The sequence below is a fragment of the Suricata suricatta genome, chromosome 1, assembly GCF_006229205.1.
Source record: "Suricata suricatta isolate VVHF042 chromosome 1, meerkat_22Aug2017_6uvM2_HiC, whole genome shotgun sequence".
Lineage (NCBI taxonomy): Eukaryota > Metazoa > Chordata > Mammalia > Carnivora > Herpestidae > Suricata > Suricata suricatta.
In genome coordinates, this window is record NC_043700.1 from 17942454 (window position 1) to 17955628 (window position 13175).

Consider the following 13175-nt stretch of genomic DNA (forward strand, 5'->3'; position numbering starts at 1 on the left):
AATGTTGACCCATATGAAAGGATATCTTTACTTCCCTATTCGGCAAAAAGAAATTACAGAAGAGAAGGCCATCCACCCTCAGCAGTCTTAAAGATTTTAAGGGTCAAAACTGTTCAGCAGGGAATGATGTGGGAAACAAAGGCAGAAGGAAATGGCGGATAAAGTTAAATTTCCTTATAATCCACAAGGCCAAGCAACTGTAGAATGAGCACATAATAAACTTAAAAATATGTTTAAAAAAAACAGAAGAGGGGGGAATTACCCATGGCTGTCTATATTACAACCTCAACTTGTCACTTTTAAGCTATAATCACTGTTCAGTTTTTAAATCTTGACCGTCAAGGACTAATGACAGCTGAACTACACTCTTATAAATTAGATAAACCTTGGGCGCCTGGGTGGCTCAGTAGTTGAGCGGGAGACTTTGGCTCAGGTCATGATTTCACAGTTCGTGAGTTCAAGCCCTGCATCAGGCTCTGTGCTGATAGCTCGGAGCCTGGAGCCTGCTTCAGATTCCGTGTCTCCCTCTCTCTCTGCTCTTCCCTTGCTCATACTCTATCTCTCTCCCTCCCTCCCTCCCTCTCTCTCTCTCTCAAAAATAAATAAACATTAAAATTTAAAAAATAAATTAGATAAACCTTCTCATCCTATGGTGGTGGTTCAAACTTCTCACCTGGGGTTGAGGATATGTTTGTGCACTTCCAGATTCCCAACCTTTATGGATTCCCTCTCAGTTGGTGAAGCCATATCATGGCATGGTGGAGACCCCCAGAATATCTTCCAATCAACCACAATTTCCAAAGAATGATGGAAAGAGTGACTAACACTCCCATTTTTCAAGATGGAAGAAGCCTGTTCACTGACTCTGGGTCCTGAGGCCATTTCATAAACACAAGTCCTTGCCCCTGGCATAACATGGGGAAGCCTTAAACACCTGTCTAACCAGGACGGTGTCCTCTTACAACACAATGCTATTGCATATGCCCCTGATATGCATCTGATGGCCATGACCTACATCACTGGTATTCATTAACCAGACAAAGGTAATTCATAGGCTTCTTAATCATGAGGATCCTAGATGCAATAAGCATTATAGTCTCTGCTACTGTTGCTGGAATTCGTCTCTACCATACTATTAAACTGCACATGTACTTAGTTTATAATCAAATCCTCCATTCTAAGCTGTCCTGTGATAGAAAATTTAGATTAACATTATACTGACAACTACAATACTCTGAAGAATTAAGACACAAATGGTCTGACTCATGGTCCTTTTGGAAAGACTTTAAACCTCTCTCTATTGGCTAATCCCCATCTCAAATTCTGGAAAACTCTGGGAAGTAGAATACTTTGTGTCTCATTTTATGACTTTGCAGAATCACCCTCCAAACCATCTGACAGCAAAAGAAGGATCAGAAGCTCATTATGACTGTCCTCACATGTAAATTTCAGAAGACAAGGGGAAAAAAAAGCAAGGTGGGGGGTGGATTGTGGGGAAATAGGTTCTACTTACATAATGGGTTACAAAAAGCTTAGGGCAGAAAGCCGCCATGACAGGGTGAAAGCACCCAAAGTTAGCTGGTGAGATATTGTAATGTGATTTTGAATAACTTGTTATATCACCTGCAGGAAATTACTTTCCATCTGACACCAATATACTATTATACTTTGATCACAAACTCCACTTGCCCACCAGACCCTTTGCTTCTTACACACAAGTTAATGATTACTTATCTAATTGTTTTCTCCACATTTATGTGGATAAGATCTTGTCTTCTTCATGTTCACCATGTGGGTTATATCTTGTAAGCTCAATAAATATGCAGATGAAACCTCTGTTCAGGGCTCTTGTCTTCTCCTGGACATTAGCCTCTCTCATATTCAACTCTGTGTCTGCTCTCTCGCTACACAAGAGAGAACTCCAGACTCATAGTCTGCAACAAAGGGTGTCCACTCTCACCACTTTTATTCAACATATTGCCAGAAGCCTGAGTGACAGATATCAGACAGGAAAAAGAAATAAAAGGTGTTCAAACTGGTAAGCAAGAAGTCATGCTTTCCTATTTGCAGATGGCATGATACCTAACATAGAAAACCCTAAACTCTACAAAAAAACTACTAGAACCAATAAATTATTTCAGTAAGGTTGAAAGATACAAAGTCAATGGAAAGAATCTGTTCCATTTCTATTCATTAATAACCAAGTAGAAGAAAGAGAAACTAAGAACACAATCCCATTTACAACTGCATCACAAATAATAAAATACCTAGGAGTAAACTGAGGAGGTGAAAGACCTGTAATCTGAGAACAATAAAACACTGATGAAGAAAATTGAAGACAACATAAAGAAATAGAAAGATATTCATTCCATGGTCGTGGGTTGAGAGAATAAATAATGTTAAAATGTCCCTACTACCTAAGACAATGTGCACCTTTAAGGCAATCCCTATCAAAATACCAAGAGCATTTATCACAGAACTAAAAAAAAAAAAAAATCCTAAAATTTGTATGTAAAGACAGAAGATCCTGAATAGCCACAGCAATTTTGAAAAAGAAGAACTAGAAGTATCAGAATCCCAGGTTTCAAAATAAACTACAAAGTTGTAGTAATCCAAATAGTATGACACTGGCATAAAAATAGACACAAAGATCAATGGAACAGAATAGGGAACCCAAAACTAAGACCACAATTATATGACCAATTAATCTATAACCAAGGGGGCAAGAATATCAATGAAGAAAAGACAATCTCTTCAACTAATGGTGCTGGGAGAACAGGAGAGCAATCTGCTGAAGACAAAATTGGATCACTTTCTCACACCATACAGAAAAGTAAATTCAAAATGTATTAAAGACGTAAATGGGAAAATTGAAACCATAAACATGCGAGAAGAGAGCATGGGCAGTAATTTCTGTGACAATGTCTATAGTAACATTTTTCTAAATAGGTCTCTTGAGGGAAGGGAAACAGAAGCAAAAAATTAACTATTGGGACTGCATCAAAATAAAGGCTTCTGCACAGCAAAAGAAACAACCAACAAAACTATAAAACAACTTGCTGAGTGGGAGAAGATATTTGCAAATGATATATCTGATAAAGGGTTAGTATCCAAAATACATAAAGAACTTACACAACTCAACATCAAAAAGCCCTAAGTAATCCAATTTTAAAATGAATTGTATATATAAACAGACATTTCTCCAAAGAAACCATACAGATGGCCAAGAGACACAGCATCACTCATCATTAGGGAAATGGAAATGAAAACTGCAATGAAATGTCACCTCACACCTGTCAGAATGCCTAGAATCAAAAACACAAGAAAGAACGAGTGTTGAGGAGGATATAGAGTAAAAACAAAACAAACTACCAAAAAAAAAAAAAAAAAACCCTAGTACACTATTAGTGGGAATGCATACTAGTGCAGTCACTGTGGAAAACAGTATGGAGGTTCTTCAAGAAACTAAAAATATAATTACCAAATGATCCAGTAATTCTACTACTGGGTATTTGCCATAAAATATGAAAAAGCTAATTTGAAATATATGCACCCCTATGTTGACTATAGCATTATTTGCAATAGCCAAATTAGGGAAGCAACCCAAATAGCTGCCCATTGATAGATGAATGGATCGGGAAGAAGTGGTAAATATATACAATGGACTAATACTCAGCAATAAAAAAGACTAAAATTTTGCTGTCTGCAACAGCATGAATGGATCTAGAGAGTATCATGTTAAGTGAAATAAGCCAGTCAGAGAAAGACAACACCATATGATTTCACTAATGTTGTGTTTAAGAAATAAAACAAACAGGGGCACCTGGGCGGCTCAGTCGGGTGAGTGTCCAACTTCAGCTCAGGTCAAGATCCCACAGTCCGTGGGCTTAAGTCCTGAATCGGGCTCTGTGCTGCTACCTCAGAGTCTGGAGCCTGCTTCAGATTCTGTGTCTCCCTCTCTCTCTGCCCCTCCCTGCTCACTCTCTGTCTCTTTCAAAATAAAATAAAGACATAAAAAATAATTTAAAAAAAAAGAAATAAAGCAAACATAGAAAGAAGGGAAAGAGACCAAAGTGGGGGCGTGGTGGGGGTGGGGGTGGGAAGCAGACCCTTAAATACAGAGAACTGATGGTAACCAGAATGGATGGGGGTTGGGGGGTGGGTAAAATAGGTGAAGGAGACTAGGAGTACACTTATCTTGAGGAGCACTGAGTAATGATGTATAGAATTGTTGAATCACCATATTATGCATCTGAAACCACAATAGTAATGTATGTTATTTATACATTAAAAAAATAAAACTACAAAATAAAAGTCTAATATCTTTGCATATTAGTGCAACTTTTAAAAATTCCCAAATAGACTGGAAAAGTCAATAGTGTAAAATGTCAAGGCTCGCCTTATTCTGTATATTCAATTAAATTCAAATCAAAATAAAACATTTGTGTAAATGAACAGAATTATGTAAGAATTACATGAAATAATGGGTTGAAAGAGCTATAATAGCTTTAAAATGATCAAAATCTAGAGAAATTACATACTTTAGTAACTCAAAATCTATAGTATTGAATAGACTGTTGTGTTAGTGAAAGAAAAGACAGATTAATGATACAAAAAATTAAGTAGGCCTACACATATATGGTCATCTGATGACAAAAATAACATTTTAATGCAGAGATGACATCTGATCTTTCAAAACAGAAGCAACAAATCACGGGATATTCCAGTGGGAAGAAATGGTCCTCGATCCCTACTTCACACCATTCATATCAATTTTAGAAGGACTTTAGATCTAAATGTCAATCTTCCAACAGATAACATACAAGAATCCTTTATGAACTTGGAGTAGCAAAATTTTATAAACATTTCACAAAAATTAGTACACATAAAAGACAATATTGAAAAATCTGACTTTGTTAAAAGACAAAGAACTTCCTTTAAGGTTTACTTATTTTGAGAGACAGCCTGCATGCATACACTTGAAAGCGTGAGCAGGGTGGGCGCAGAGGGAGGGGAGAGAGAATCCCAAGCAGGCTCTGAAGTGTCTGCACCATCAGCTCTGCCTCATAAACTGTGAGATCATGACCACAGCAAAACCAAGTATCAGAAGTTTAACCGACTGAGCCACCTAGGCACCCCAAAATGAGAATACCTTTTTATTGTAAGATATCATTAAGAACATGTAACTCAAGCCACAGTGTGGGAAAGATATCTGTAGTCCATATTTTTGAAAAAGTGCTAAAAGCCATTTCTGAACTGTACCTTGTGAAGGAAATTATAGGAATTTCTTCCTTTGTGTTTATGGGAGCAAATATTACATTTCCTGAGAAACCTGTTCTACTTCCCCTCAAGAAAACAGGCTATTGAACCCTATGCACAAAAGGACCAACCTTTGCTAAAAACATTGCCTTGTATTTGAATGCTGAGGATACCTTCCTTCCCCATATGATAAGCATCTAAATAACCTATAATCGATCACTATTGATAAAGATTATGCATGAGTCTTCTACCAAAATATGTTCTGGGAAATTTTTACATACCAAAGAATGTGTCATCAGAAGTCATTGTCTAAGGCAATTGCCACTTCTGTTCTGTACCCCATACATTTTTTCCATAAATAAAGCTGACTCTCCAATCAGTGCAGAGATGCCTGCCTGGTGATCAAGAAGAAACTTGAGGCTCTCTCACTCCCTTTTGCCAACACTGTTCATCCTTCAGGGAGCCCTGGACCTGCTGGAGCTGGACTCTGGCCACAAAGGACTCATATCCATGATATATAAAGACTTATAAATTGATTTTATGAAGACAGTACTATATAAAGTCAGCACAACAAAAAAATGAAAAAAAAAGTTTAAATGGGTGCTTCACAAAAGAATATTCTTTATTGGCCAATAAAGATACAAAAAGCTGCACAAGTATCAGCATTCAGGGAAATGCAAAATAAATCCAAAGTTGAGAGAGGGGTAGCTATAATCAGAATGAGGGAAAAATTAGCCTGGTGATACTATGGAATATTAGTATTGGACCAATAGGGAATTTCATCCATTACTGGTAGGAGCTTATAATGAAAAAAGAAAAAAAAACAGTTGACACTTTGGAAAACTGTCAATACATACCCAAACTAAACATACACATAGTCTTTGATCTGAAAGTTTTCTCCTGAGCATATATTCTACAGCAACGCATACAGTTGGGCTTTCAACTTTGGCGCAGGTCGTGATCTCACTGATGGTACGTCTGAGCCCCACATGGTACTCTTTGCTCTTACCACAAGCCCGCTTTGGGTCCTCTGTCTCCCTCTCTCTTTGCCCCTCCCTGTCCCTCTTTATCTTTCTCAAAAATAAATTAAAACATTAAAAAATAAAATTTTAAAAATAAAATAAAATAAAATAAGCAAAGGTGAAAGATAGGATTCCAAATGTAGGCAGCATGTCTATCTGTAGGTAAATGTCTACCTGGAACGGAAAGACAAGGGAGTATTTCTCTGCTTCCGTTTCTTAGGAAGGTATGTGGCGAGGTCACTCAGCTGATAGGCAATGCATGTAAAGTTTTGGAATCATAGCCTTTCTACTTGAGAATCAAGAGGCATATAATAAGAAATGGGAGAAATTAAAAGCAAGGGAAAAGGTGAAAGCATATAATGACAGCATGAAGGAGAGAAAGTATTTCAAATCCCAGCGAGACAAATGTGTAACTGCACTGCAGGGAAATTTGCCCGGGGCTCCCACAGTAGAAGTTTCAGAAAAATAGGAAAAATAGAAAACTCTTCTAGAATTATGTTTTATAGAACTTATTAATTTTGCAGTGAATTTTAGTGCCCATGTTATACATTTCTTTAAGAGTCTTGGGGCAACTTATATATTTTGACATTCTGAAATCAGAATGCTTAGGAAAACAAAAGAAAGAAAAACAAAGAATGTCCTGCTACAGGAAATCTGGTGATGCCTTTAGGTACCAACAGTAGCTCTGTTTTTTCTGGAATATACAACACAAGGATAAGCAAGTTAAAGGAAGGAGGAGGGTGTGGGAGAGGGACAACTTATAAATTCATTTCAAGAAATGAGCATTTTATACTGCCAATTGAATTCAAAGAGGAATTTATTATGAAGAAGGGACTTGCATATTGGGAAAAATAAACAATCTTGACAAGTTGTGGACTTCAACATAAATGGCTCAAACGAACATTTCTTATAGCCACTTTCTCTCTTTGTGGTGTTGGGTATTACTCTAAGCGTTCACTCAGTGAAGGCATTATTTTTTGAGCACCTGAGATAATATGGCCCAAGTATTTTGGTTTGTGATATCTTAATATAAGAATAGACCTCAGGGAATCTGAAGAAAAGGTTAATTAAAATGTTTACTTGACAGATTTTCAAATACCACATGTTTAAAATGGCCTTTGGCAGAATTTCTCAATACGTTGTGAAAATTTAAGATGTAGACGTGGGGAGTTGCCTGTATCAGTCCGTTTCTTTCCAGATGTGGCTAAAATCAGATCAAAATATATCCTCGGAGGGCAATACAAAAATTGGTCAAACAACTGAGCCATGAATTTGCTTGAAATCATGGGGAGCATTGCCACTTAATACACAATTGACAGATTTAGTGTAAATATTTTTTTTAATGTTTATTTTTTTGAGAGGCAGAATGTGAGCAGGGGAGGGCCAGAGAGAGAGGAAGACACAGAATCTAAAGCAGGTTCCAGGCTCTGAGCTGTCAGCACAGAGCCTGATAGGAGCCCCACAGAGCAGTATTCGAATCCATGAACCTTGAGATTATAACCTGAGCTGAAGTCAGACACTTAACCGACTAAGCCACCCATGCGCTCCTTTTAAAAAAATTAATCAAAATAAAACTACATCGCTTCTGGAGAACTTCTTTTTTTAAAGATGGACTTTCCACTAGGTGTTAATTGTGAATTAAATGAAAATAGCTAACTATTGAATATCTTTCCCATATCAAAATCTTTCTACATATCCTCCTATTCTATCATCAGAGTCATATAACGCAAACAAGACCGTACCCTTTACTCATTACAATTGATGAAACTGAGGAATATAAAGGAAAATGGTTTAACTGAAGTCACATAGTTAAAGGAAAGGCCAGCTGTAGAATACAAGTGTGGTTTGAACCCTACAAGGTGGCTTCAACTTGTTGAAAATAAAAATCTTTGAGTGACTTAGTATAATACTATCACCGAGGGATACATTTACAAAGTGTAATGACTATTTTAGTGTAACTGGTAATAAATTGTTTTTGACAGTAATCACTCAAGTGTTTCAGAGATTTCTTCATTTGCTCCCATTTAGAAACAATAAAACAATGTTAATAGCATGGAAAAAGATGTGTTTTCTTGTTTGGCATATCAGGGTAGATGCATACAATTAACAGCTGTCTTAAGTTGTTTCAAATGTGCTTTGTGAAAGACTGAGCTATAACATGGTCCTTTCAGGTATAAATATCACTTAACATAAGATCTATTAAAACGTTAATCAGCTTGGATTTTAGTAGATCAGGTTTGAGGAAGTATTAATATCACAGGAACTGTATCTAGAATCTACATGTCCATCTCTATAAAACTGATCCTGAATGTTGTGAGAATTCTTTTGATCTAATGAAGGAATGAGAAGTATTTATCTCTAAAAATTAGATCATATTTAACTTTTAAAAGAAACTGCTCCTGGAGACTAGTGAGTCAATTAAGAGGAGAAGTCTCTTCACCTTATAAAGATGAGGTATACCTTCCACAATGGAGTCAAAAGTAATCCAATTCCCAGTGGGCGACAGAAATTCAGTTACAAAAGATCAGACAGTCTTGAGGATGTAAAATCTCTAGATCTTATTAACAGCACCCAAAATCCTAAAAGTTCAAAGGAATCTTTTCAGATTCTACTCATTCCAAAACTGCCTTTTGGAGTGAATGTTCTCACCAGTTTTCAACAGAATATCAATTGTAATAGGATTCCGCTTTCTAAAGAGAGGCTTGCCAAAATTAAAATCTTTGAAAGGCAATACAAATTCCACCACTGAGATTTATTATACTTACAATCATAATTGTAATCATGGTCTCATCCTTTCCTAATGTTTATTATTTTGAGAGAGCACCACAATAGGGACAGGCAGCAAGAGAGGAACAAGAATCCCAAACATACTTTGTGTTGTCAACACAGAGCCTGATGTGGGGCTCCATCTCATGAACCATGAGATCATGACGTGAGCCCAAATCAAGTCAGATATTTAGGTGATTCGGTCAAACAAGCACCCGTCTTGTTTTTATATTTTTTATTATTTTTTTATTTATTTTTGAGACAGAGAGAGAAAGCACAAACAGGGGAGGGTCAGAGAGAAAAGGAGACACAGAATCTGAAGACAGGCTCCAGGCTCTGAGCTAGCTGTCAGCACAGAGCCCAATGCGGGGCTCAAACCCACCAACCATGAGATCATGAGCTGAGCCGAAGTCAAATGCTCAACCAACTGAGCCACCCAGGTGCCCCTCCCCCGTCTTGTTTGTAAAACCTAGTATTATTTTAACATGTCTTCAGCTCCCTGTAAGAGAATTTCACTTGAGGTATTATCCCTATTACTTTTCCAGAAATTAATGTCCAGGCAATATTCATCATATGATCTCCACAGAATATCAAGTCACCTGGGACTGGTCAAGGCTACTTTGAGATAGTTTAATATCTGTTGATGGAAAGTAATTTTGCCCCATAAGGGAAAATGAATAGTATAGTACATTCTATTGTCCTTTGGAGGTTAACACTGAAACTGATAAATTATTTTCTCCATATAGAAAAAACATTCTCCCTATAAACCAATGATTACAGTTCAGGTACATATAAGATATTTTTAAGTTTATTTATTTATTTTGAGAGACAGCACATGAGCAGAGAGAGGGACAGAGAACCCCAAGCAGGTTCCCTTCAGCAGGGAGCCCAACATGGGGCTGGATCTTATGAACTGTGAGATCATGACCTGAGCGGAAATCAGGAGTCAGACGCTTAACTGTCTAACCAGCTGAGCCATCCAGGTGCCCCTAAATTACTTTAAAATAACACTGAGGATCAGAAGAAAATTTTTATTGCTTGTGAGTTTTTTTTAACCTGAAATATATCAAATAGAAAAGTGGAGAGAATAGAAGACATGCACCGAGAAATTTTAACAAACATGAACAATATTTGGTTCCATTTTTTTTGTTCACTTATACTTTAATAAACAGCTCAGATATAGGAAAAGCCTCTTTTCATTCCTCTTTGATGACATTTCCCTCCTTTCTCACATTTTTAAAATTCTTCAAGTTGTTCCAATAGTACGTTTTCCTATGCAGCTCTCTAGGGACTTTCAATATTTAAAATGTGATGTTAAATTCAGCTAGGTTTTCTGTTTTGTGGCAGTTACAAGACCCTAGGTGCTCAAAGTATCGAAGTGTCATGCACAACTCTAATATTTTCGCCCTTTCTGGAGGCACTGAGGTCTCTACCAGAGAGTAAGATTTTGACTCATTTTGAGGCATTTCTTAATTAAAAAAAAAATCCCCCATCATACCTTTGAACAGTAGGCAAAATTCCTGTTGCTTTCTAAAGCTATTGTGAACATTTTTCTCCCTCAATCTTCACAGACTGTAAAGTTAAGGATGAATCTCTACGGCATCAGAAATGGAAGTAGGAGGAACTTTACAGATCTGCTCTGCAGGAAAACAACCAGATGAATCAATGCATTTTGTTCAGATGCTCCCCTTATTTATCTCTTATAAGTATGCCAGCCCAAAAGTGCCAGGGAGACCTATAATAAACCATGATAAAGGAGATTCAGATAAAGGATACTTAAAAACAAGGGGGGGGGGGGCGGACCTGGGTAGCTTGGTCAGTTAAGTGTCTGACTCTCGACCTTGGCTCAGGTCATGATCTCATGGTTTGTAAGTTTGAGCCACTTTGGGCTCTGCAGAGGCAGTACAGAGCCTGCTTGGGATTCTGTCCCTCCCTATCTGTCCGCCTCTCCCTCCCTCTCTCTCTCAAATTAAATAAATAAATTTAAAATTTTTTTTTAATTTAAAAGAAAGGAAAAATGAATCACCTAACTTTGTTCCAAGAGTATAGAACATTAATTTTGTCTTTTAAAGAACTATTCCCTTTTTAAACCACACACATTTATAAATATAAAAAAGGGCCATGTTTTCTGTTATATAATTGTCCCTTTACTTTGCCATTCTTTGTTCGTAAGTCATTCTTTGGTGGTAACTTATTTCTCCGGAAGATATTGCATACTTCCCCACACATCTAAATTACTACTGCTCAGATGCTAAGCAGAACTGGCTTGATCTTCTAAATGGCAACCTGGTACAGAACCAATTTAATCAAGTTGATTGACTAGGACCACAAATCAGAATGTAAAATATAAACTCTGAGAAATACGCCTTGCAATTGAAAATGCTCTGTCAGCTTTTCCAAATAGCATAGCAACAGAATTACAAAAGGAAAATAGATTTTTTAAAAATAGCAAGCTGCACATTTGTCATCTAAATTAAATATTCTCTAAAAGATCTCATGCAAGTTTCTAAGTGTATTCTGTGAGTATAAACTCATTTTAGATGACAGACATCTAGTTGTTTTGATATATCACTATAATCATAAAAGCACAAAAGATCAAATGTAAAGTACATGGCGGTAAATTTTGAAAAACACAAATAAAAATATTACTGAAACAGTAGCGAGAAGCCATTGTTGACACCCTAACCTCATAGGAGTCGTTCATTGTAATATCGCTAAGATTAGTGTAAGAACGCGGCCGTTTTTACACTAACACACAGAAAAAACATTTTTGTCTACTCAAATATTCATGATTCTAATAGATAAAATTTTAATTGCCTGTTTTCCTTGAAATGTAAATATTTGTGAGATATGAACTGCTCTGTAAAGGAATCTTAGCTTAAGAAATATTAAAAAATGAATTATTTACACAAGTAATTTTCCTGGTCTTTAAATATAGCCTAAGCATCTTTATAACTGAAAAGTAAGATTTACATCTTTATGTACAGATGATTTTATATGTACACATGTGATTAATATAAACTCAGAATGTTTATATGCTAAGACTATGGTTCAATAAACAAAGACATCTATAATGATGACAAGAAAGAGTAATTTCGGAAAACAGTATCTTATATCAAAATTTTATTAATAAGATTAACCTAAAAAATCTTTCGTTTTCCCTCAGGCTCTACATTCTTTTTAAACTCCATTAACTGTTAAATTCCTGAAGTTGCAAAGGACAAAATGAATTTCATTAAAGGCTACTTATCTCTCTCCAGAGAAATGGTAAAAGTCCAAGGAAATGAGCTAAGAAGATTACAAATGATATCTTTCTAAAAAGATATTTTTAAAGAACTTCTAACATGCAGCTTCTTTTGTTCATTCACCTACCAAAAATGTAATTATAGAAAATAAATATCTGACTTCAATTAAAATGAATGATTCGACTTTTGAAGAACAAAAATGTGTGTCTTTCATGGATTTTAACATTGAACCAAACTGAAATAAACAGATGAATGCTATTTTAACAAAATAATTGTATAGTTAATTCTAGCTCATTAAATTCATACAATAAGAGTAATTTGTGACAAACTCTATGGGCATTGAGTGCATTTAACTAGTGTAATTTTTTTTTTAAATCACAGAGAATAGTTCACCCACTACCAGTATTTATTTTACTGAACGCTCCTCTAGGATAGTATTTAAAACATATCAAGTACTATTAATAAATCATCTGATGTCTTAATGTCAAAATGAAAGTTTATTACAATTTCAAGGTACTCAGATAGAAGAGAATAACATTTTTTTGTGATAGAAGTTTTCTGAAAGAGGGGCACCTGGGTGGGTCAGTCGATTAAATGTCCGACTTTGGCTCGGGTCTTGATCTCATGGTTGATTAGTTTGAGCCCTGCAGTAGATTTTGCTCTGACAGCACACAGCTTGCTTGGAATTCCATCTTTCTTTCTACCTGCCTCTCCCCTGCTTGCTATTTCTCTCTCTCTCTCTCTCAAGAAAGAAAAGAAAAGAGAAGAGGGGAGGGGAGGGGAGGAAAGGAGAGGAGAGAAAGAAAAAAATCTCAAGGGCTATGCAATGAAATAAGCCCAGATTTTATATTCTGTCAGACTTTCCTGGTTGGTACAAGTGGCA

At 36.3% G+C, this 13175-nt stretch overlaps 1 long non-coding RNA gene across 1 annotated transcript in view; it reads left to right on the forward strand.

Annotated features, from left to right (window-relative positions):
* The window catches only part of LOC115286551, a 31432-nt gene extending 18871 nt beyond the window's left edge, over positions 1–12561 (forward strand). The window contains exon 3 of the long non-coding RNA XR_003906150.1: positions 12214–12561. This is a non-coding gene — a long non-coding RNA (uncharacterized LOC115286551). The remainder of the gene's footprint in view (positions 1–12213) is intronic.
* Positions 12562–13175: the final 614 nt, after the last annotated feature.